The sequence below is a fragment of the Cervus elaphus genome, chromosome 20 (genome assembly GCF_910594005.1).
Source record: "Cervus elaphus chromosome 20, mCerEla1.1, whole genome shotgun sequence".
Classification (NCBI taxonomy): domain Eukaryota; kingdom Metazoa; phylum Chordata; class Mammalia; order Artiodactyla; family Cervidae; genus Cervus; species Cervus elaphus.
The window spans coordinates 97809273-97831142 of NC_057834.1; the positions used below are offsets into that span (position 1 = coordinate 97809273).

General features: G+C 37.7%; 1 long non-coding RNA gene across 1 annotated transcript; it reads right to left on the bottom strand.

The window, feature by feature from the left end:
- Positions 1-925: 925 nt before the first annotated feature.
- On the bottom strand, positions 926-20550 carry LOC122677959. Its single transcript, XR_006335966.1, has 3 exons — positions 20444-20550; positions 8246-8248; positions 926-938 (listed from the first exon to the last, which is right to left on the bottom strand). It is a non-coding gene; the product is annotated as an uncharacterized LOC122677959 (long non-coding RNA).
- Between the last annotated feature and the right edge of the window lie 1320 nt (positions 20551-21870).

Sequence of the window (21870 nt, forward strand, 5' to 3'; positions counted from 1 at the left end):
GCAGCTGTGGGCCCACAAAGACAGGAAGCAAAACATTCATTTTTAAAAATTTGACAGGGCAAATGTGGCTTTCACAAATTTTGATCTGTTATCATCCAGGTGGACTAATATGCTTTCTGCAACGGGGTTATTCTTGTAATCACTTCTTTTTTTTACACTAATAGTTCCTTAACCATAAGTGTGGCTTTCAGCATTCAGAGGTTTTCCTGGTTGTTTTTTCTTTATTTTAGGTTTATATGACTCATTGAACTAGGTACTGAATCAAGACACTGGTTCTAAATTCTTGTTTATTGAGTTTGGCCTAGTCATTCAAGCATCCATAAAAGAGACACAGCAATAATAAGTTGTTGGAGACAACAGGGGAAAAAACATTTAGAAAGAAGGTTGAAGACATGCCATACAGAATAGGATTTAACATTCACTGAGTCAGAGTCACTACCAAGAACCAGATACCAACTAAGTACTGAGGAGTTATATAAAACTTACTGTACCCAATAACTATTCTGCCTGGTTGATAAGAAAAATTAACTAACTTACCAAAAGTCAGACAGTAGGAAAGAGGTAGTACCCAAATACAAACCTATGCAAACTCTTGGCCTTATTATTCTCATTATATCATATAGTCTTATTTGTCATGGTGAAAGCCATTATAGATGATAATAAAAAATGCAGAAATTACAGGCAGATTCAGGTTGGATATTATACACCCAGTACCCCTTAAAATGCCTGGCAAATCAATATCGGAAGGATGAAAGGAAGGAAAGAAGGACAAGGGAAGAAGAGACAGAGGAAAAGAATCATCCTTCCACATTAACTATTTTAGTAAGATCATTAAGTATAAATGAAGTGAAAGTGGTTCAGTCATGTCTGACTCTTTGTGACCCCACGGACGATACAGTCTATGGAATTCTCCAGGCCAGTAAACTGGAGTGGGTAGCCTTTCCCTTCTCCAGGGGATCTTCTGAACCCAGGGATCAAACCAAGGTCTCCCACATTTCAGGCAGATTCTGTACCAGCTGAGCCACAAGGGAAGTCCATTGTATATTACATATAAATAGTTAAAGATATCTTTAAGAAGTAAAATACATGTAAATATAAAATGAGCATGTGTGCCAAAGATTTTATTTAACACATCAAATGAGGGGACAAATAAAGATGTTACAAATGGCACAAAAGGGAACTGAAGGAACCACACATATGCAGACCATAAAGAAGGCTGAAATGAATTTGCTAACAGATGTAAAACATGCTAACGCCCACAGAGCAATAATGAACTGAATTTCCAGTGGGACATAATTTCCATTTCTGTGGACAAGAATCATTTACTATTTGCAATCAGTTCAGTTGCTCAGCCGTGTCCGACTCTTTACAATCCCATGGACTGCAGCAAGCCAGGCTTCCCTATCCATCACCAACTCCCAGAGCTTACTCAAACTCATGTGCATCGAGTTGGTGATGCCATCCAACCATATCCTCTGTCAGCCCCTTCTCCTCCTGCCTCCAATCATTCCCGGCATCAGGGTCTTTTCCAGTGAGTCAGTTCTTCACATCAGGTGGCCAAAGTATTGGAATTTCTGCTTCAGCATCAGTCCTTCGGATGAATATTCAGGACTGATTTCCTTTAGGATGGATTGGTTGGATCTCCTTGTTCAAGGGACTCTCAAGAGTCTTCTCCTACACCACAGTTCAAAAGTGTCAATTCTTCGGTGCTCAGCTTTCTTCATGGTCCAACTCTCACATCCATATGTGACTACTGGAAAAACCATAGCTTTGATTAGATGGACCTTTGTTGGCAAAATAATGCCTCTGCTTCTTAATATGCCGTCTAGGTTGGTCATAACTTTTCTTCCAAGGAGCAAGTGTCTTTTAATTTCATGACTGCAGTCAAAATCTGCAGTGATTTTGGAGCCCCCCAAAATAAAGTCTGTCACTGTTTCCACTATTCTCCCATCTATTTGCCATGAAATGATGGGGACCGGATGCCATGATTTTTATTTTTTGAATGTTGAGTTTTAAGCCAACTTTTTCACTCTCCTCTTTCACTTTCATTAAGAGGCTTTTTAGTTCTTCGCTTTCTACCATAAGGGTGGTGTCATCTGCATATCTGAGGTTATTGATATTTCTCCCAGAAATCTTCATTCCAGCTTGTGCTTCATCCAGTCCAGAATTTCTCAAGATGTACTCTGCATATAAGTTAAATAAGCAGGGTGACAATATATAGCCTTGATGTACTCCTTTCCCAATTTGCAACCAGTCTATTCCATGTCTAGTTCTGTTGCTTCTTGACCTGCATACAGATTTCTCAGGAGGCAGGTCAGGTGGTGTGGTATTCCCACCTCTTGAAGAATTTTCCACAGCTTGCTGTGATCCACACAGTCAAAGGTTTTGGCATAGTCAATAAAGCAGAAGCAGATGTTTTTCTGGAACTCTTTTCTATGATTTAGCAGATGTTGGCAATTTGATCTCTGGTTCCTCTGCCTTTTCTAAATCCAGCTTGAACAACTTGAAAATTCACAGTTCACGTACTGTTGAAGCCTGGCTTGGAGAATTTTAAGCATTACTTTACTAGCGTGTGAGATGAATGCAACTGTACGATAGTTTGAGCACTCTTTGGGATTCCCTTTCTTTGGGATTGGTATGAAAACTGACCTTTTCCAGTCCTGTGGCCACTGCTGAGTTTTCCAAATTTGCTGGCATATTGAGTGCAGCACTTTCACAGCATCATCTTTCAGGATTTGAAATAGCTCAACTGGATTTCCATCACCTCCACTAGTTTTGTTCATAGTGATGCTTCTTAAGGCCCACTTGACTTCACATTCCAGGATGTCTGGCTCTAGGTGAGTGATCACACCATCATGATTATCTGTATCAGGAAGATCTTTTTTGTACAGTTCTTCTGTGTATTGTTGCCACCTCTTCTTAATATCTTCTGCTTCTGTTCAGTCCATACCATTTCCGTCCTTTATTGTGACCATCTTCCCATGAAATGTTCCCTTGGTACTTCTAATTTTCTTAGAGAGAGTTCTAGTCTTTTTTTGTGTTATGCAACACTAAAAGTTATAAAATAGCTTAAAGACAATGAAAGGCAGAGATAATTCAGAAGGATACACAAGACAGGAGACCCCAAAATCTTTTTTTTCCCATTTTAGTCTTTCACAAATTTTCCTGACAAACTACATATAATATATATATACATATACACACACAGACATACACACACACACACACACATAAATCATTGGCCACCTATGTAACAAAAGTGCTTAATGCTACTGTATAAATCCCTTCATAAGGGTAGAAGAGCTTCAATATACCACAAAATAGAATACTTTTCTAAAATCTGAACATGCAGAATTAAGCAGCAAAGAATCATAATGCCAGAGCTGGAACCAGAAGTCTGCCAGCTGTCGTTGCTGGACAGCTATTCTCTCATCTTGTGCATTTTCCCACTGCCAAGGCGAGCTAATAATAGCTCATGTACGCCTCCAGGTTTGCTGGTTGGAGTCTATCGTCCTTAACTCGCTTGTTTTGTTAGGTCTACCTCTTTTTTTTTTCTTACCATCTCTCTTTTTTCCTGCAGAGCTTATATGCTATACAGGTCTATATTTCTAAAACCAGATCTCAGAACAAACGTGAGTCACAGAAATGTGTTTTACAACTAACTTTCAGGAATGTATGTCATCCATAGGTTTAATTATAAGAGCATTATTACCTTAGAGTCTGATGCTAATGCCTAAGATTTAGTACAAAAGGATTCTTAACGTTTACTGCCACTGGCTTATAAGTGGTTACCATATAATTTCCTTTGTGAGTGGTGCATTAATCTCCCTATTCACAGATATTTCCCATTCATCAGTGAATACTATATGTTTTGTATATGAACACTATGTGTTGGTTGTTGTTCAGTCACTAAGCTGTGTCCAACTCTGTGACCCCATGGACTGCAGCACACCAGCCTTCCCTGTCCTTCACCATCCCCCAGAATTTGATCAAAGTCATGTCCACTAAGTTGATGATGCCATCCAACCATCTTATCCTCTGTCGCCCCTTTCTCCTCCTGCCCTTAATCTTTCCCAGCATCAGGGTTTTTTTCCAGTAAGTCGGCTCTTTGCATCAGGTGGCCAAAGTTTTGGAGTGGTATATTGTATCATTCAAAACTACTTAGCAATTTATTGTTTAACTATGATTAATAAACATCAGAAAAATATCTCCCCTGGGTTAGGGAAATATTTGATAGAGAACCTGGTTAGATCTGAATTGGCATTCACCTACTTAGTTTTATGTTTGTGCTGTGATGGTCTAGTCCTGCCTCCTACTTCAGATGTGGGAATAGTGTAGGTGTAGAGTATCTCAGAATGGTGAAAAGAATGTCTGTTCATCTGCACCTTACAATACAGTCTAGAAAGAGGCAAACCATGGCCAGTGCATGTCAGCCCAATAATGAAAGTTATGTACGTAATTTAGGGGCTTTTATAGCAGCTGTTAGAGTGCTGCCTATCTAGGATTCTGCTTTGATGACTTTGAAAAGGCACTACCAAACTTTGTGCCAGAAATCACATTAGACTATTGGCAGAATAAAGATTATTCTGTCCTAGAAAATAATAGGAGCACAATACAAAGATGCTCTTGTCTCTATTTCACCACAGTGCTCTCCTCAATACAACAGAAGACTCTAGCTTTTGTTGTTGTTGAAGTGTATTCAGATATTTGGGAGAAAGATACAAGAGTGTTTTAATTATTAATGGTAAATGAAAACAATGGTCCTTTGAAAACTGAACACCTGGATGATAGGGAATAACAGCTACTGTAATATTATTTTATTACCATACAATTTATATCCAGATATGTCCAAAAGGAATTTAAGATGACTGAAAAGTCATTTGGCTAGCATTATATTGAATTAAAATATGACAGAGTCTTCCTTTAAAGAATGTATTTGGAAGAGAGTCATAAACTAGGTAGGTAAAGTACCAAGGGAAGGCAGAGAAGGAAGAGATTACTTTTACACAGAGACAATCCTGGAGGACTTCACACAATTAATCTGAATCTTGAAGGATGAATCCAAAGACAAAAAGGAAGAAAGGCTTTCCTGGATTATTTTCAAGTGAAGGATATATTGAGGAAATTACAAGTAGTTAGTTGTATTAAGAACCAAGGATATCTGACGGCAGAATGCAGAGTTGGAATGCAAAGGGGATTGCAAAGCTCCATATCCAAAGAGCATGATTATAAAGGGCACTGAATTCCATGTTAGTTATTTTATAGCTAACCTATCGGTAACAGAGAGACATCGAGATAAGAAAAGCAGTAGAGTATCTATAAGTAACAGAAGTAGTAGTATACTGAAGTATGGTAAAGAAATGACTTCAAGAAGGGAGTAGATAATGGTATCAAAGGCCAGAGAGTGATCAAGATGGGGACTGTTGTATTATACTGCTCAACATCTAAAGCCCTCTCTTAATTTGAGGGAAAATCCTTCTTCGTGTGAAAGGTAAAGGGCCATGTGTCCACTAGAGAAGGTAAAGAGCAGCCAGGATTTCTTAAGATAAATGACTCAGGTTCAGATAACTGGATATTCCACTCAGGACTTCCAGTCTCAAGTGAGGATGCAAATGAATAGAGGGCTCGGAATGTACACTCAGTGACTGTGTGTCACTCAGCATTTCAGTGGCTGTGGAAGAGTCCAGTGTTCCCAAGCACTTCGCTGAAGTATGACTTGGCCATACTTTCTGCCATATCTGATCAAAACTTTCTTCCCTCTCCCTAGATCAAAATTATATATACTAACAGAAAGATAATTACAAATAGCATGCATTTGAAAAATATATGATTCATATTTGATTTCTAGTTTAGAAAACACAGAATTTACAATCATAAAAGTCTATGTAGCTATCAAGAACAGGTGATTTCAGGACTCAAGTAAGAATTTAAAGTCAAGATCAGAAATATCATCCTCTGAAATTATCACCAAGAAGCGTGAATACAAAGTAGAAGTGACTAACCATCTGTCAAAGTAGCATGTCTCATGAGGTTTTGATTCATCTATCCCTGACACAGTGACCCTCAGGGGTTGACAGCACAAAACTTACTAAAATAGTATAGCGTGGGCTATGACCACTGTAGACTCTTCTGCCAGGTGCACTTCTTATGGGAATTATAATAATGAAGCACCTCAGGCTTATATCTCACTCTCTTTTGAGATCAGTTACTCCAGTGGACTTCAAAGAGCATAATCAGTCCCTTGCTGAAATGATAAGACAGTTCTAAATCTATAAAGCTGAGGAATGCATTTAGGATGCCTGGTAACCCCATTGCCATTCAGATCCCTGCAAACTCAGTCTGAATCTTTCCACAAACCTCTACTACTCTCTTACCTTCAAAAGGCTACAGAGTCCCTGGATTGCTGGGTGTGGAGAAAACTGTCCCCTGTGAAAATAGCTAAGGTCCTGCTGAGACAGATATGCTTTCTCACAAACTATCACCTCATTTGACAAGGTGACAAAGGAATTTATTTCCTCCACTAAATCTGCTGATTGCAAAATTTAATGTTAATGGAAGCTGTACTTCTGAGAACAGAGCAACCAAAAATCATAATTGAATATTTCAGTAAACCCATGACAGTCATAAGGAAAATAAATAATTTCTGGCATGTTAAACCCAGATCTCTCAGAGTACAAAATGTAGCTTGCTATATTTCTTCAATATTTTTTGGATCAGTGGACAGATTGTGACTGACTCCAGTATGCAGCAAACTACATTTCATAATTTTATCCTGTGACTCATTCTCTCAACAAGATGGTTGCCTCCAGACAAATGAAATGGTTTTGAATTCAAGCAAACAGAAGCTTCACAGCTTCCAAGCAACACCACATTCTGCTGAGCATAAAGCAAACAAATTCCTTTTCTAGGAGTCCGCCAACGAACAGAGGCTGCCTTGAAGGGCATCCTTGGAGGCACTTGAGAAACTGCATGGCCATCTGTTCTGGATGATGCAGAAGAAATTACTGCATGCAAATAAAGGGTCACACTAGACAACTTCCACATTGGCTTCTAATCCTAAATCTGCTATAAAAGACTATGTAGATTACAATCAATGTAAGTGCCATTTAAAATTTCTCTTCTTCAAGATAAATATCTATATCAACTTAGAAGGAAATAAATTATACTTGTCAACCCAATTAAAAGGGGAAGTAATTTGAAAGACAATGCCTAAAACGAGATTCACTTAAGAAGGGAGATAACGAGAATGTTCCTGACATCCAAAGATCTGTTTCCTAGGGAAGAAATGGCAATTCTCCTCAGGAAACACTGGCATTGATGTTTCCTGCTCTTTAAAAATAACATAAATGTGTAGGAGTCTTTTTTCTTTATAAAACTAATGTTTTATTGTTAGATCTCCTTGGAGAAATATAATTTTTTATGATTTTAACTGGCATCTGAATCTATTTTTGGGGCTTAACAAGAGAAGCAACACTACCATCGTGTGGCAAAAGAGATTAAATTTATTTTTTAAAAAGGAAAAGTGCCAGTCAAAGATGAAATTAAAATCCCCAAATAGAAGTTCTAACCCAATGCATATTCATTCCTCTATCATTTGCATAGCATTTGTCTTTTCATTTAAAAATCTGCAACTTATCCAATTTTTTGAAATTAAGGCAAAATTAATATGAAAAGGGAAACTGAGTTAGAATGTCAACAGCAGCTTCCTGTTTCTTTATGCATTATCAGTAAAACAAAATATTTGAAGGCCCGTAAAAGTATCACTGACTTTACTGCAATAATACAGTCATATCAAACAAAGAGCTCTAGAAAGATAAGCAAAGAACAAAGTTTGAACTACCTTGGCAAAACACTGGGGAAGAGTTCCAAGGTCTAAGAGAAGTTAGCATGTTATAACATATTTATGTTGTAATGTCAGAGAAACTACTAGCTGATTATGTTCCACAGGAGAGCCCAGAGGACACTCCCTTCACCAAAGCAATAAGGAGTGTCCCCAAAGGTGGGATGCCAGCGTCAGTGAGAAGCTCAGTGGTAGCTGTTCTCTGTAGACTAGGTTTGAGATTGTAACTATGCTATTGAGTTTGGCTGGGAATGACACTCTACATGGTTAAGGTTCAAGATGTCACTGTATTAGTAAATGATGTTAGTATATACAGTGCTGAGTCCTGCATAGCTAGCATCAAAAGGTAGAGTGAAGTCTCCCACTAACACTGTATAATCTCCTTAAGAAAATGGGCTTTCTGACCTACTGCACAGCCCAGGGAACTATATTCAATATCCTGTGATAAACCATAATGGAAAAGAGTATTAAAAACATATGTAACTGTATATATATTTATAACTGAATCATTGTGCTGTACAGCAGAAATTAACACATTGTAAATAAACTCTACTTAAATAAAACAAATTTTTAAAAATGAAAAAAGAACAAAACCTAACTAAAGCTAGATATTTTATATTACCTTATATTTGAAGTACTTTTTTATCAATGATCCCTGTTGATCCTGGGGCTTCTGTGGTAGTTCATCAGTGAAGAATCCACCTGCAATGCACAAGATGCAGGTTCAATCCCTGGGGTCGGGAAGATCCCCTGGAGGAGGGCATAGCAACCCACTCCAGCATTCTTACCTGGAGAAGTCCACGGACAGAGAAGCCTGGAGGGCTTCCAAAGGGAGAAGTCCAAAGGGTTGCAGAGTCACACATGACTGAAGCAACTGAGCAAGCACACATGTACGCACACACTAGTTGATCCTAACACCACCACCACCGTTATTAATTTCCTCATTTTATTTTTGAGGAAACTAAGACCCAAAGATAAAAGTTCTCCTCTAATTAGTCCACTGAGCCAGAAGGTGAGATCAGCTCACTTGTTTGTCAAGATTCTCTTGACAAACTAAGGAAAAATTGGCCCTTTTCTTCTGCAACTCTGTTTATAGTTGGCAACTAACTTGTTAAGGCTCTTACTGCATTGTATTGTAATCATGTACTTTCACCCTCACTTGGAAGCAGAATCCGTAAACTTGGTGCTATTCATTCAGAAAATATTATCAAACTCTATCTGCTCAGAATGAATGCTCTGGAGTGGCATTTCAAGTACAGCCTTCTCTGCAGAGCGGTTTTCAACGTGTGAATCCTGAGGCAGCAGCAGCATCACCTGGGAACACGTTAGATATGTAAATATTGGGACCCTCTCGAGATTCTTTAAGTCAGGTAATCTGGGGATGGGGCCCAGAAACCTGGTTTAAAAAGCCCTCTAGGTGATTCCAACGCACCCTCAAGCTTGAGAGCCACTGCTGTCCAGATCACAAAGGGGTTACAGCTGTGCGCAGCCTCGAGCTGCCTGCAGGATGGAGGCTCTCTTTTTGCCAGCTTCTAGGAGCATAGACCACCCCACCCCAGTACTCTTGCCTGGAAAATCCCACAGACGGAGGAGCCTGGTAGGCTGCAGTCCATGGGGTCGCAAAGAGTCAGACATGACTGAGCGACTTCACTTTCACTTTTCACTTTTATGCATTGGAGAAGGAAATGGCAACCCACTCCAGTGTTCTTGCCTGGAGAATCCCAGGGATGGGGTCGCACAGAGTCGGACACGACTGAAGTGACTTAGCAGTTAGCAGGAGCATAGACAGCTGAGAGTTCTCAGCTGAGTCCTTCTCAGAGCACCACCCACAGAGAAAGAGTGTTCCCTTACCCAAGGTCACACTTAAACAGCACCTCTTCCAGGGAGACTTCCTGAAAAGTATGTTCTCCATATGTCTTGAGGGTCTCTGCTCTGAGCTCCCATAGCACTTATGGCACTTGGCAATAAAGAATTTTTAATGAATATTACCAGTCACAATATAGTTGTCTATTGAAGTGTGTTAATGATCTTCCTCTCTGGGCTGCAAGTTCCTTGAAGGCAGGAACAATACCTCCTTTATACACTACTATTCAGTTCTCAGCACACGATCACACTGATGGTGTGTGTTCAGTCGCTATGTCATGTCTGACTCTTTTTGCAACCCCATGGACTGAAGCCTGCCAAGGCTCCTCTGTTCATGGGACTTCCCAGGCAAGAATACTGGACCAGGTTGCCATTTCCCTCTCCAGGGAATCTTCAAAACCCAGGGATTAAACCCATGCCCCTTACACTGGGAGGCTGATTCTTTACCATTGTGCCACCTGGGACATCTGGGTCTTCAAATACTTTTAAACAACGGACAAACATGCACAGATTCAGATTACAAACTCAGTTTGCACGATGTGCCTAATTTGATCTAAAATATCAGCAGCCAAGATATATATATAATATATATATATTATGTATGTATATATAATATTTCTTTATTATTCTCATACTTTTCAGAGTTGTTGTTTTATTTTTACTGGAAGTTTCCTAAGATTTCTGAATTATCCTCATTCCTTCATAAAAATCCATGTTGCAGAATTTGGTTGGGACATAAGACCTGGTAGGTTATGCATAAATAACTCAAAACTGCCATGCTCATTAGATTGAGGCTGCTTCTAATGTGAAGACTTACTTATCACAAAATGAATTTTTAAATTTTCTGTCATTTCATTTTAACTTTTGAAATTTGGTATCTTTCCCAAAATGATGTGTTCTTCTAATTTTGCATAGCTTTCAGTTCCTCATTGTCCTATTGTTATGATTATCAATAGAAAATATGCATTGTATTTTTAATAACTGAATTTAATGTTAGTGTTTTATAATTACCAGAGACATTTAGAGGACTTAGCTTTACAGTACATAAGGATTTGAGTTTGTGTCCTGACTAGCTCACTTGTCACTTTGGAATACCATATTGAAGTTTCTTTACAAAATTGAGTCTTCAACCCATGAATATGGTATATCTTTTTATACATTTAGTATATACAAATAGTGTACAAATAGTATTTGTAATACAAATAGTGTATTTCAATAAAGTATTCTGTTTTTCTCCAGAGTAATCTTAAACCTTTCTGTTATATTAAAAAAACATTGGGTTGGCTATTACAAATGATATCTTCTTAAACTACACTTTCTACATTAGTTTTTATGGTGTATAAAATTAAAATTGACTGTGATATCAATATTATATATTACAGCCTTGAAAAACTCTCATTAATTTTAATACTTTATCTGTAGGTTCCTTTTGGTTTTTCAAGTAGATGATTACATTGGCTGAAAATAATTGTTTTCTATGTGTTCCAAGCATTATTCTTTTAACTGACTTATTGAAAAGGTTAGTAACTAGAAAACTATTGAATTAAAGAGATGGTAACAGGAATCTGAATCTTGTTTCTGATTTTTGAGGATATACTCTTAGAAGTGAGGTTTGATGTGAATTTTTTTAAGCTTATCTTTAATTGGAGGATAATTGTTTTACAAAGTTGTGTGAGTTTCTGCCATACACCAACATGAATCAGCCATAAATATACATGTGTCCCCTCCTCTTGACTCTCCCTCCCACTCCCCCATCTCAGCCCTCTAGGCTGTCACAGAGCACCAGGCTGAACTCGCTGCATCACACAGCAAACCCCACTGGCGTTTATTTTCCGTACAGTATGTACGTGGTCATGTTCCTCTCAGTTTGTTCTACCTCTCTTTCCCTGACTATGTCCACAAGTCCGTTCTCCATGTCTGCACCTCTACTGCGGCCCTACAAACATGTTCATCATACCATTCTTCTAGATTCCATACATATGCGTTAATATACGATTATCATTTTTCTCTGACTTATTTCACTCTGTATAACAGGCTCTAGACTCACTGGCCTCACTAGAACTGACTCAAATTCATTCCTTTTTATGGCTAACAGTCCTTATGTACCACAACTTCTTTATCCATTCATCTGTCAATGGACATCTAGGTTGCTTCCATGTTCAGGCTATTATAAATAGTACTGCAATGAACACTGGGGGTACACGTGTCATTCCAAGTTATGTTTTTCTCAGGGTATATGCCCAGTTGTGTGACTGCTGGGTCATATGGTAGTTTTATTCCTAGTTTTCAAAGAAATCTCCATACTGTTCTCCATAGTGGCTGATCAATTTACATCCCCACCAACAGGGCAAGAATGTTCACTTTTTCCACATCCCCTCAAACATTCATTGTTTGTAGATTTCTTTGATGATGGCCATTCTGACCAGTGTGAAGTGATACTTCATTGTAGTTTTGATTTTCATTTCCCTAATAAAAAGCAATGTTGAGATTTGAATTTTTGTAGATGTCTTTATCAGCCTAGGAAGTTCTCTTCTATACTCTGCTTTTTAAGAGTTTTCTAAATATCGAATTAGTGTTACAGTATTCAATTATATACCTTAAGATGATTGTATCATTCTTGTCCCTTAAAGTATTAGAGTTGTTCAGTTCAGTTCAGTCACTCAGTCATGTCCTGCTCTTTGAAACCCCATGGCCAGGCTTCCCTATCCATCACAAACTCCTGGAACTTGCTAAAACTCATGCCCATCAAGTCGGTGATGCCATCCAACCATCTCATCCTCTGTCGTCCCCTTCTTCTCCTGCCTTCAACATTGCCCAGTACCAAGGTCTTTTCCAATGAGTCAGTTCTTTGCATAAGGTGGCCAAAGTATTGGAGCTTCAGCTTCAACATCAGCCCTTCCAATGAATATTCAGGACTGATTTCCTTTAGGATTGACTGATTTGATCTACTTGCAGGCCAACGGCCTCTCAAGAGTCTTCTCCAACACCACAGATAGAAAGCATAATTCTTTGGCACTCAACTTTCTTTATGGTCTAACTCTCACATCCATACATGACTTCTTGAAAAATCACAGCTTTGACTAGATGGATTTTTGTCAGCAAAGTAATGTCTCTGCTTTTTAATATGCTGTCTATAATTAGAGTGTAACATATTGATTTTTTTCTAAATTGGAACCAATGCTTTATTCCCAGAATAAATCTAATTTCATAATAATGCATTAGCTTTTAATGAATTATATTCACTAATATTTATGTTTATGTGTTTCTGTGTGAAATAATAGGTCTATAATTTTTTTTCTCATTTTGCTTTGTTATCAAGGCCTTATAAAAGGAGTTAAAAAGTGTCAATATTTTCCAGTAGAATGGTATATTTGTCAATTCTCTTGTAGTAACTGTCTTCATGTATATTTAAAATGAGATATTAGATGCATGCAAGTTTAGAATTTAATATTTTCATAATGGTAAATTTTTATCAAGGCATATTGTTTATTTTTCCCTACTAAGACTGTCATAAACTCCATCTTGTCTGATATTTAAGTAGTAGCCAGTTTATATGAAAGCTTTTTGGTGTGGCATCAACACAGAATACATATGAAATTCCAAAGTAAAGAGTACTCAAGTGTAGATTTTCATATGATGGGTCTGACAACAGGTTCATGTATTTTAAAAATCTTACTCACAATAAAGGTCAAATATGTCAAAAGTAACCAATAGGTGGGATTTAATGAGGACAATTTTGAAGTTATTCATTTTACTGCTAAGAGTCAACCCTCCCACTATCACCATGGGCAGAAACAGAAAAACAATGTTAAAAACAATTTTCCACATATCTTTCACATTCCTACATATCTAGGCATTCATAGTCCATTTTTTTCCAGGATTATTTTTTCATGAATGTTTGCAAGGGTTTCTGGCAGGATAGAAATAGTGACTCACTCTGGAGCATTATTCATTATTTACGTTAATGTATAATAAAAATAAAGGCATCTCTTCTCTGGGAGATACTGCAAGGTAATAAAGAGCTGTCTCCCTGTTCTTCCCCAGAGAGATGTGTTTATAGTCCAGAGTAATAAAGGCAACCTCCAGCAAGGAGAATGGATATCAGTCCCTTATAAGTCCCTTAGCAGTCCCTTATAAGATTGGAGGTATTCTAAGACCAGTACTCCTCAGCTTTGACATAGATGCACTATGGGTAGAGAATTCTCCTAGATCTACTTTCAGATCACTTTCTGAGACTTGGGGTGGGGGAGAGAAACTGATGTGAACATGGAGCTCGTGCTGCCTAAGTGAAGTGAAGTCGCTCAGTCGTTTCCGACTCTTTGCAACCCCGTGGACTATAGCCTGCCAGGCTTCTCCATCCATGGGATTCTCCAGGCAAGAATACTGGAGTGGGTTGCCATTTCCTTCTCCAGGGGATCTTCTGGACCCAGGGATCGAACCCAGGTCTCCCGCATTGCAGGCAGATGCTTTACCCTCTGAGCCACTACTGTGCTGTAAATAATAAATTCTAAATCTATGAGGACTTATTGTCTCCTGATCAGCCAAAACTACTAAAGACAAGCTGGCAAGTCTCTATGCTTCTGTTTCAGAACTGCTTGAGAGGAACTTCATGGCTGATAAAGGAGCCTGCAGAAGCTTCAGTAACCTGTCTCTTACAAAGGTACTTGAATCCAGGAATCAGAAGTGAAATTCATGGTTAGAATGTCTGTATGGCATCATTTTTTAAAGGCCCCTAGCAAGAGAGCTTATTCCTAGGATAAAATGACCCTAAGAGAAAGGAAATGTGGAAAGTACTGTCAGGGGCACATTTAAAAGGGCATTATCTGAAGAAGCACTGCCCACTAAGAAAGCTATAGTTAATGGACAAAACAAGCAAGTTTCCAGAGAAACCATGAGAGGGTCCCACAAGAGAAACACTCTGGTCTTAATATCAGTCAAGCCTAAAGAACCAACTTATGAAAAAATCAAATAAAAATTGTAAACTCCATAAATCCTGATCAATAGAAACAGTATATTGAGTTAAACTAGCATTTAGTTCACATTTGCTTACTATAACTTTTCCTAATCTTTTTTTTAACTCATTTGAAATTTTTTGTCTTTTACCTAATTGAATCCATTTACATTTATTGTTGTGTAATTTTTTATGTTTCCATGTGAGAAATATTTCTTCTTTCTTACATTCCTTTGAATTGACTGGTTTCTTCAATATTGAATTTTTACTTATTCTACTTTTCCTGTTTTGAAGTTAATCACTCCACTGTATTCATTTTAATAGGAAATTTAGAAATTTTAACATCAAAATCTAGAATTTAAAGAGAAAGCATATAAGTTTAAAACCTTAACTAAAGTCATTATCTTCTGACTTCCATTCTATTGTCCAGAAGTTTAGTCTTTTTTAAATATTCTGTGATTTTACCTTTTTATAACCTTAGACATTAGTACATTTACTCACATTTATCATTTTCTTCTCTCACCATTTCAAACCTCCTTTTCATTATTTTTCTTATAACTGAGATATGTCTTTTAAAGGCACTTTAATGAGAGCCTGATAATAGTCAGTCTTCTCTCTTGCAAGTGTGTGCTTTTTCTGTATAACTGAAAATTTCATTATGACAATTATTTTCTCTACAATTTTTAAAGATTTTATTCCACTGCCTTGCGGCTTCCCTTGCTGCAACTGAGAAGTAAGTTGTCAAGCCAGCAACCGTTCCTTTGTAAGTAATCAATCAATCATTTTCTCTTTTGCTGCTTTAAAGATTTTTCTTTTGTTTTAAAAAATGAGGACTCTGATTAGATATAATTAGACTTTCTTAATTTACTCACCATATTTCTTGATTTCTCATTGTGTGTGTGTGCTCAGTCACTCAGTCGTGTTCACTGTCCATGGGATTATCCCAGCAAGAATAACTGGAGTGGCATATACATGGAATTAAAAAAGACACTAATGATGATCCTATATGCAAGGCAGCAAAAGAGACACAGACATAAAGAACAAACTTTTGGACTATGTAGGAGAAGATGAGGGTGGGATGATTTGAGAGGATAGCATGGAAACATGTAGATGATCATATGTAAAACAGATGACCAGTGCAAGTTCGATGCATGAAGCAGGGCACTCAAAAGCCAGTGCTCTGGGACAATCCAGAGGGATGGAGTGAGGAGGCAGGTGGGAGGGGGTTTCAGGATGGGGGGATACATGCACCCGTGGGTGATTCATGTTGACATATGTCAAAAACCACAACACTGTGAAGTAATTATCCTTCAATTCAAGTAAATTAATTAATTTAAAAAAAAAAAAGAATACTGGAGTGGGTTCCAGGGGATCTTCCCAACCCAAGGATGGAATCTGTATCTCTTGTGTCTGCTGCATTGGCAGGTGAATTCTTTACCACGGTGCCACCTGGGAAGGCCTAATTTCTCTTTACTATTTACCAATTCTTAGTCGCTTTTTGTTTCCCAGTCTTTAATTTCTTCAGATCTGTCTTCTAGTCTTCTAAGCTATTAACTTATACACTGCATTTCTAATACCAAATATCAAATTCTCTATTAAAAGAAGTTTTCTGTACTTTTTAAAAAATATGACTGATAATTTTTACAGTTTCTTGTTTTGTAAGTTCAGAAATATTTGTTTCATTTATAGTTGAAGACTATTTGGGCAGATATGTAAGTCTAGAATCACAATATTCCAGTAATGCATGTTATGGTGAGATCCGTGGCCAGATTGATATAACTGTCCTTGAATAACAACCTCTTTGCTTATATGCACAAAATATTTTCTTTATCATTCATACACACTGTGTGGAAAAATACATAGACTTTTTCACTAAAAATGTGTAAGACAGTAAGAGAAAATTATATCAACACATTATGGGGGTTATGATTTACGTAGAAGTAAATGGCTATAGTCCAAACGGTCGCAAGAGTCAGACATGACTTAGCGACTAGAGAAAAAGAAAGAGAGAAATATATGACAAAAACCGCAAAAGATCAGAGGCGGAATGGAAGCATACTGTTGTAAAGTTTTTACACTATTTATAAAGTTGCTTAATATTAATAGAAGGAGAACTGTGATAAATTAAAGAGGTATATTTTAAACTCTAGAGCAACTAAAGAAAATGTATAACTAATAAGGTACAAAATAGTTTATTAAAATACACAATCTAAATAAAGACAGAAATGAGGAAAGAGAACAAACAGCAGATCCCACAAGTAGGAATAAAAAACAGAAAGAAGACTTAAATCCAAACATATAAAAAATTACATTAAATATAAAGAGTCTAAACATGCCAATTAGAATGCAGGGAATTTTCTGTGACAATTTCTCTTGGGATATGGTATGAGTTTTTAAATTTATTGATTCAAATCTTTTCATTTTAAAACATTTCTTGAACTATATTTTGCAGTCTTTTAAGTTTTGTTCTTCAGTCAAAACAATTATGAGTAACTGGAATCTCCTTTGTCTCTCTTCCATGCATGTAAATATCTCTTCAATCCTATACTATTTTGCTATGGTTGCTGTAACACATTATCAAAAACTAAGTGGTTTAAAACAACACACACTTGTTCTCTTACAGTTCAAGAGGTCAGAAATCTGAAATGTGTTTCACTAGGCCAAAAAAGTGGGTATAGTTGTGCTCCCACTGGAAATTCTAAGAGACAGTCTGTTTTCTTGTCTTTTCCAGTTTCTAGACCTGTATTTCTTGCATTCTTTGGGCCATAGTCTCGTCTTCCATCTTCAAACTCAACAATATAGCATCTTTAAATCCATCTCCACTTTGTTGTTACATCACCTTTTCCTTTTCTGTCTCTGTAGGCACATCTCTCTCTGTCTTCCTCCTAGAAGAGCGTTTGTGACTACATTTAGGGAGCATCAGTACTCTTGCCTGGAAAATCCCATGGACGGAGGAGCCTGGTAGGCTGCAGTCCATGGAGTCGCTAAGAGTCGGGCACGGCTGAGCAACTTCACTTTCACTTTTCATTTCATGCACTGGAGAAGGAAATGGCAACCCACTCCAGTATTCTTCCCTGGAGAATCCCAGGGACAGGGGAACCTGGTGGGCTGCCATCTATGGAATCACACAGAGTCAGACACGACTGAAGCGACTTAGCAGCAGCAGGATAATTTCCCCATCTCAAGATACCTAATGACATTTGCCAAGTTACTTTTGTCATATAAGTAACATTCACAGGCTCCAGGGATGAGGAACTGAGTATCTTTGGGGCTGTTACTCAATTTACCATAAATTTAATACTTGTTAATTTCCAATTTATTTTCATGCTTCTCCCACTCTTACTGTTTTTTCAACAGTAAAAACAGTTGAATTTGTTATAATTCACATGTGATCTTCATTTCAGGGATCATTTTATTTCTTCTTAAGATCTGTGCTCATGGATTTTTTTAAAAATTGCTATATAATATTTGAAGCCTTCAAAAAACAATATGATGACTTTGAAATGTTTGAAAACTCTTCATTCCTCATCCAATCAAAAGTCAGAGCCTAATTTCCCTTCCTTTTGAGTTCGTATTGGACTTGCTGACTCACTTCTAACAAATAGAATGTGGAAGAAGGGATAAAAGGTAGCGCTCAAGGTTAGGTCCTAAAAAGTATTGCTGCTTTTGCCTTGGTGGTCTTTGAATTACTCAGCATGAGGGGAACCAACCATTATGTTGTTAGGACAGTCAAGCAACCTTTAAGGAAGATCACATTGGGGGAAATTGAGGTCTCCAATGAAAAACCAGCAACAATTTTCCAGCCATTTTAATGCGTTACCTTGAAACTTGATTTTCTAGCTCCATATAAGATTTTAAATGCCTATATCCCTAGCTGACAACTTGACTGCAACTTCATGAGAAACTTCAAGCTAGCTAAGCTGTTCATGAATACCCAACTCACAGAAACTGTGAGGATAATAAATATTATTTATATTACTAAGTTTCAAAATAATTTGTCATGCAGCAAAAGATAATTAATACATTTAACATAAATTAGTAAATAGAATAAAATGGACTTCCATGAAGTAACCACCAAATTAAAACCAGAATATTGCCAAAGTCTTACATCAGAGGTATGGTGATCCTGTCTCTTCCAGTCTGCTTTGTCTCCTGATTATTTTCTTAAAATACAGCATATCTGTATGATTCCTTTTTTAACTCTATTCATGTGATTCCCCTCTCTGCTAGTTTGAATCCAAGAAAGGTTATGCTGTCAGTCCAACCATCTCACTCCTCTTATTTAAAAGGGATTGTTAATGTTTCTCTTCAGATTATAATGCCAATTTTGGAAAATAGTAACCTAATTTTTTCTTTTTTTTTAAATTTCCTTGCTCTTCAAAAGCCCAATTTTCAGAGCTCTTATATAAGAAACATGCACCAAGGAATATGTATGTTAGTTTCTCAATTGTTTTTAATAGTCCTAAAATTTCATCCATATATTAAGGAAAAGCTTTAAACATAGCAATCCTGGACCATGACATTCTCTAGCTTCCCTTTGTTCCATTTAATTGCAGACCTATGCTTACTATTGCATGCCCTTTCAAGGAAGGCCATCATAAAGAACAGTAAGTGGAGAAACACTGTTGTACTTCTTTTAAAGTTGCTTTCAATTTAACTTTCTATTAGGCTACTTATGTTCCTGCTGCTGCTGCTGCTAAGTCACTTCAGTCATGTCCAACTCTGTGCAACCCCATGGACGGCAGCCCACAAGGCTCCCCCGTCTCTGGGATTCTCCAGGCAAGAACACTGGAGTGGGTTGCCATTTCCTTCTCCAATGCATGAAAGTGAAAAGTGAAAGTGAAGTCGCTCAGTCATGTCCGACTCTTCGTGACCCCATGGACTGCAGCCTACGAGGCTCCTCCATCCACAGGATTTTCCAGGCAAGAGTACTGGAGTGGGGCACCATCGCCTTCTCTGACTTATGTTCCTACTTACCCCCCAAAAAGCTTTATTGATCAATCTATATTAGGATTCAAGGCCAAGGAGGGCAAAATGGTTTAATGATGAAACAGTATATAATTGCTAACTGGTAAATGAGAATTTTTTGGTTCAGAGTTTATAACAATGGGATCCATGTGCATATATTTGGTGTATTACTTTAACACCAAGCAGAAAGGATGGTTTAATATTAGATATAATAGGAAAAAAAGATGGAAGAATTGAGTCTTCACAGGAGAGAAATTAAATAAAACATTCCTTCTATAAACTAGTTTTCCAGAATAGTGTTACTCACAATGATGCATACCCTTTTCTCAGGTGACACTTTTTATAGTAAGAACAATATGAAACTTCAGTTCTAAATCTATGTAACATACTTCTTGGTCCTCTTTATCCCTTTCGAGATTCTCAAATAAAATGCATAACAGCAGTCCTGACATTTAGGTATCATCTACACAACACTTTAGGTAAGTCTTTCCATTTAATGTCTTTTCATCTTGTGCCCTATTTTGGAGGAGAGAGGATAGGAGAAGAAAAAAAGATACTTCAAAGGTACAACACTGAGAAGAACCAGTGTCTTAGTGGTAATATTTCCAAGTTGCAAACAGCTACTTTATGTTAGCGAAAGTGAAAGTCACTCAGTCTTATCCCATTCTTTGCAACCCCGTGGAATTCTCCAGGCCAGAATACTTGAGTGGGTAGCTGTTCCCTTCTCCAAGGGATCTTCCCAACCCAGGGATCAAACCCAGGTGTCCCACATTGCAGGTGGATTCTCTACCAGCTGAGCCAACAGGGAAGCCCAAGAATACTGGAGTGGGTAATCTGTCCCTTCTCCATTGGATTTTCCTGACCGAGGAAGCAAACCAGGGTCTCCTGAATTGCAAGCAGATTCTTTATCAGCTGAGCTACCAGGGAAGCCCTAGTAATGGCCCCAAAATACTTTTTTATTGTTGAATTTTCTTTAATTTATACATTTATTTTCTAGTTTTATATATTTTATATTTTCTATAAAGAGTACATACTTTCACTTCCATTTAAATATTAAGTTGGTACAAAAGTAATTGCAGACTTGCAATTGCTAAAATTTGTCATTTGATATTAGAATGCATTCTTAAATAAATGTTGTTACGTTATACATCATTTTAATGTGCATTTCTCACTTTATGTTTTTTGCTAATGACTTCTTATTTGCTGTTTCTTTTATATTCATTTTACACTGGGGAAATAATGTTAGACAAAAAGAAAATTCAAGGGATTTTCTTATTCAAGTTCAAAATGGGTCATAAAACAACAGAGATAACTAGCAACATCAACAATGCATTTAGCTCAGGAATTGCTAACAAACGTACAGTGCAGTGGTGGTTCAAAAAGTTTTGCAAAGGAGAAGAGAGCCTTGAAGATGAGGAGAACAGTGGCTGGCCATCGGAAGTTGAAAAAGACAACTGAGAGAATCATCAAAGCTGATCCTCCCACAACTACATGAGAAATTGTCAAAGAACTCAATGTGGACCATTCTATAGTCATTCGGCTTTTAAAGCAAACTAGAAAGATAGCTCAGATGGTAAAGCATCTGCCTACAATGCGGGAGACCCGGGTTCGATCCCTGGGTCAGGAAGATCCCATGGAAAAGGAAATGGCAACCCACTCCAGCAGTCTTGCCTGGAAAATCCGATGGACTAAGGATCCTGGTAGGCTACAGTCCATGGGGTCGCAAAGAGTCAGACATGACTGAGCGACTTCACTTCACTTCACTTCAGAAAGATGAAAATGCCCAAAAGTGGGTGCCTCATGAGCTGACCACAAATTTTTAAAAATCATTGTTTTGAAGTGTCTTCTCTTATTCTACACAACAACAATGAACCATTTGTCTATCAGATTGTGATGTGCGATGAAAAGTCAACCAGTGACAACCAGCTCAGTAGCTGAATTGAGAAGAATCTCTAAAGCACTTCCCAAAGCCAAACTTGCACCAAAAAAGGTCATGGTCACTCTTTGGTGGTCTGGTCTGCTGCCTGTAGGATCCACTACAATTTTCTGAGCCCTGGTGAAACCATTACATCTGAGAAGTATGCTCAGCAAATCGATGAGTTGCACTGAAAAACTGAAACACCTGTAGCTGACACTGATCAACAGAATGGGTCCAATTCTTTTCCATGATACTGCCCAACCACACGTTGCACAACCAATGCTTCAAAAGTTAAATAAATTAGGCTATAAACTTTTGCTTCATCCGCTA